The sequence below is a fragment of the Heloderma suspectum genome, chromosome 3 (genome assembly GCF_057233095.1).
Source record: "Heloderma suspectum isolate Gila_16-S chromosome 3, 16-S_ref, whole genome shotgun sequence".
Taxonomy (NCBI): domain Eukaryota; kingdom Metazoa; phylum Chordata; class Lepidosauria; order Squamata; family Helodermatidae; genus Heloderma; species Heloderma suspectum.
In genome coordinates, this window is record NC_139460.1 from 136,611,125 (window position 1) to 136,616,205 (window position 5,081).

The window sequence follows — 5,081 nt, forward strand, 5'->3', positions numbered from 1 at the left end:
GTCCTTGATAAATACTCCAGCAATGCCCAATTTGGGAACAGAGACTATTAACTGGTTGCACAACCAGTATCTGCTTTCAAGTTTCACCGAATTTGCCAGATCTCTGACTTCATATCTACCACAACCCACAAACTATATAAGTACTGATCTGTAGATATAAGTGAAGTCGAAACACTGTTTGTTCTTAAATCAGATAACCACTTACCTCACCAACTTGGACATTTCGCTTCTGATGCCATTTCCTGGTCTACAACCATCCTGTATTTGTAATTAGGTCAATGTATGAGTGTTAGGCCACTGGGCAAGAAATTTCCCTAATGCTTGCAAGTGAAGGACAAACTGGGGTTGACTGTGGTGTGCAGAAAGGCATTACTCTTAAACCTTTAGAAAAGCCCCATCTGCTCTCATAGCAGTGCAGGACTCTTCACAAACAGGGGTTCAGTCTAGCAGGACTTTCTGGAATGGTCATGTGACCATGCAATATCACATGGGCTAGATCTACACTAGTGCTTTTTATTGGTATTGAAGCGCACTGATACCTGTTGGGGCACATTACTCATTCCTTATACAACTTTTCTTGCATTATTTCCTGCTTTTTATTCCATATTATCCAAAATACCACATCAGATGTCATTGTGTGCAATACGAGGTATAAATGTGCAAGAGGGAGATAGTGTCACCATGATGGGATCAGATTGATATGATGAGAGGTATAGATCTGGCCCTGGTTATGTGGCCTTCTAGGGAGGGCTGCCTGGCTCTAAGCCCTTGTGTGAAGAGCCTCAGTAGTAGTAGTAGTAGTAGTAGTACATTTATGTCCCACCTTTTTTCCTCTTGCAAGGACTCCAAGGTGGCTTACATGTTCCTCCTACTCTCCATTTTATCTTCACAACAACCCTGTGAGGTAGGTTAGGCTGAGAGTCAGTGACTGGCCCAAAGTCACCCAGTGAACTTCATGGCCGAGTGGGGATTAGAACCCAGATCTCTCAGTCCAACACTCTACCCGCTACACCATACACTGGCTCTCGCGGACTTATCAGATATTAAACTGATAAGAACAAATACTGCACTTGATCTTAGCCAAAAGGCCAAGAAGCAATGCCTCTGGGAGTGCATGCTGGGTGTTTTTACCTGCTTAAAAGGGGGGGAGGGGAGAATGCTCAGCCACCTTGTACATTTAATAAGGTGAGTGCAGCTCCCTACCCCGACTCCACAAGTTCTCCTACTCCCCATGAAAGAGACAGAAGAAAGAATGCCCATTTTCAGGGGACTGCAGAGTTTCATGAAAATAAGTGGTGGCCTTTGGAACAGCAGAAGTTTTTATCCTTGAGAAGCGGGGAGACAGCAGGAAGGTGATGGCTAGCAGCAGTGCAGTGCTAGCCCACACTCGGTCAGGGCCACAAACTTATGAAATAGCATCATATCTTTGGGGAGATTGTACATGTATGTCTTGATCATCAACACATTCTGTGAAGAGGATCCATGATGTGAAAAAACAATGAGCAGTATTTCCCATATTGGTGCCTACTTTTGTTTGACACATTTTCTTCTTCACTGTAAATAAACCCCATCATTTGCCATATTACTAAAATATTGAAAGAACTACAGCTCAACATTCAATTTAAGGTGGGGCAATGGCAAAAGGGGCAGGGACAAAAATCCCCCCCAAATCAGCGTATTGTAGCTTAAAGGTCTTACTGCCAGTAACGAAGCCTTGGGGGAGGCATTTCAAACTTCTAGAACAGGGGGGAAATGCACAAAAGCTTGGAATCCACCAAATGATTGGCAGTCAGGGGGAAGGGGGTGGAGCTATCTGGGGAACCCTGGAGGGCCAGACTGGGACCACAGGAAAACCAGATTTGCCCCCCAGGTCTCAGGTTACCCACTCTTAACATAGGGGGTTACAAAAACAAACTCCACACTCCTTAGAGATGCCCTTAGGTTATCCCTCCCAACTTGCTCAGGGAAGGATATTTAGCGATGCCCAAGGAAAAAAAAACCTACTCTCATTTAGGGGTGCACGAAAGTCACTTACCTGGTCTCGCAGCTTGCTTCGCGGTGGGGGGGAGGCGCTTCGCTGCTCTCCCTGCGAAGTTCAGGCTGGGGGGGGAGGCTTCCCGCCTCGCCCGGCCGAAATTCAGGCTGGGGGGGAGGCTTCCCGCCTCGCCCGGCTGAAATTCAGGCCGGGGAGGAGGCGCCTCGCCTGGCCGCAAAATTAAAAGTTAAAAAAAAATAACGCCCCCGTGATAGGCTACGTGATGATTAACGTAGCCTATCACAGCTAGATCTGCAAAGTCAGCCATGATAGGCTACGTAAATCGTCACGTAGCCTATCACGGGTGACTTAAAAAAAAAAAAAGCGCGTACGCAAATGGCGGCCCCCATAGGGAGCCGCCATTCGCATTCCTTATTTGGTCACCGTAGTCTACGTAATCTTTACGTAGACTACAGCAACCAAATAAGGAACGGGAATGGCGGCTCCCCTATGGGGGCCGCCATTATCCGTACGCGCTTTTTTTTTTTTAAGTCACCCGTGATAGGCTACGTGACGATTTACATAGCCTATCACGGCTGACTTTGCAAATCTAGCCGTGATAGGCTACGTTAATCGTCACGTAGCCTATCACGGGGGTGGTTTTTTTTTTATTATTGGAATGGCGGCGGCGGCAGCCGGTCGAAAGACCGGCTGCTGCTCCCGCCCCGGACAAAGACCCGACGAACCGCCGGCCGGACCTGCCGCCGGGAGGGACATTTGGGAAAGGTAAGTCCCGTCCCGGGGGTGGGGTGGGGGCGGAGAATTTCTCCCCGAAACTTGTTCGGGGGGCCGAACACGTTGGCGCTCAGCCCCCCGAAGTTTCGGGGAGAAATTCTCCGCCATCCCTACTCTCATTTTAATGTTAGGTAAATCAACCTAACACTAGGATTAGAAAGCAAAGACTCAGGTAGACATGCAGTTTATTCAATGCTCAGCTTGCAATCTCAGCTATTTGAGACTGCAGGTGCTGTTACACTAAAGAAAACCTCCCGTTGTGGAGCCTTCCCACATTTACCATAGGCTCCCAGATGACAACCATGTGATTGCTGAGAGGGGAAGCTTTTAATTTTCATGGCTCCATAGAACTCAATGAAACAGCACCATCTAGTGGCTGTTTTAATAGCGTAACAATCCAAGATAATTTTGATACCTCGTTTTCTCTGGATCTTTTAAACATGGAATAACCAGGAAAAACCTCTGGATGTCCCCTGGAGGTTGACAATGTCATGAAAAAGACTCACAAATATCTGTGAGAGAGCAATCTCAATAGCAGAATAAAAGCTCCATGTGAAGAAGCCCTATATCTCTACATCCCGGAGCCATTGCAACAAGGTAGAATTTGCTTTGTCAGTACCTAGGGATAATAAAAAGAGTAGTGAAGCCCTATGTTCAGACCACAGCCAGGATCCACAGGGCTATTTTTGACATGCTTAAAGGATTGGGCACACCCAAAGAGTTTTTTTGACATTTTTCTTTGAAGCAGCAGATCTCCATGCTTTATTACAATTGTTTTTCAAACTCTCCTCAGTTTCAAAAGGGGTTTGCCATGCAGCACACAGGACCATTTTTTGAAACTACCCCCCCCCCAGCATGCAGAACTAGTTGCACAATTCTTTGGATCAAGACCAATATTAATTTAAACAGCCCCCTTAATGCTATAAGCTCATTCCCACTCTTTGTCGAGTCTTGGGCAAATTCTGTTGAGGTTATTAGAATGAGTCGCTTCTTATGGGGAATTTACAATGAACTTTTTTATAGCTTATAAATATTCTGGGGAGGGGAAAATGAAAGCTTTTGTAATTATTTTGTGGCTATTGAGAGAGAGAAAAAAGAATTAACCAAATAGAGAACAAAATGCTGACAGAGCCAAGGTAGAAGAAATTAGGGAGTCCAAAGTACACAGACCTCTAATAAAAAGTATATTTAGTGATGAAAATATGGAACTGATACACTGCTGGCAAAATACTGAAAGCCTATAAAAAAACGTGGGAGGTGGTTTATATTTCTGGTTGAAATAAGGATTAATACAGTTCCAAAGGTAGTCTGTTGGAGCGTAAGTCGATATTCAGTTAATCAAAGGAGATTGCCAACAGTAGCCCTATGGTGGGGGGGGGGGAGTCTCCCAGCAGACATTAGGAGAGAGCAAAATAACTTTCCCATTTAATAAGTAACTCAGAAAGTAGGAATGAGGTTTACAAGCCAACATATATAGTGTATGAGGCATGTGCTGCATGAGATGCAAAAAGGAAATGAACCAAAGTCACCTACAGTTATGCAAGTGGATGGATACATCACATGACCTCCACAAGCTTAACAGGCATTATACATTTCCAGGTTAGTGAAGTTTACCTGAATGCTAATTAGTTGCTTAGCCTCTGGGACTGCTTTAGGTAGTTTACTAATCTTGATGATCTCTAGCAACACAGCACATCTAGGGCAATGCAGTAGAGATAGTAGTTCCTGTGGATCCAGAATTCTCCCCAAGCTTTGAGTTAAAATAAACAAGTCAGGCAGTCAGCAGCAGAAAAGAGGGGAGAAAGGGTTGAGTTGTTACAGACAGTATCTGGCTAGTGTTGTAGCAATATCAAATGGCTTTCCAGAATTATTTGTCTGGAACAGTTTTCCATCTGATTAGGGACTAGTTTTTAAAGGGAAGAAAATAAATCAGGGGAGCAAAATCCTTATGACAACAAGTAGCTCGCCAGCCTCTGAAATCTTTTATTTCAGTCTATAAATATTTGTCTTATTCTCTATGCTATTGCATAATGTCAGCTCTGATACATCTGTGAAAATGTGGGGGACATGTGTGTTTCTGGTCAAAATCCTACATGTCAAATAGTTCCAAGCCTACCCAACCCTTTCCACATTTTAGGAAATTAAAATATTATAATTTATTAATTCCAGACATTCCTTTATATATTTTACTACAATCTGCAGCCATTCTTGAGGTTCAGAACCCATTTTCATTATGAATCCCATGGTGGGGAGGAAATGGGTTTGTATAATCAAAGCCAAGAAGGAAAATATTCCAAATGAAATTAAGTTT

General features: G+C 44.2%; 1 pseudogene; it reads right to left on the reverse strand.

Annotated features, from left to right (window-relative positions):
* Positions 1–964: 964 nt before the first annotated feature.
* LOC146350275 (U2 spliceosomal RNA) lies at positions 965–1,100 on the reverse strand (annotated as a pseudogene).
* Positions 1,101–5,081: the final 3,981 nt, after the last annotated feature.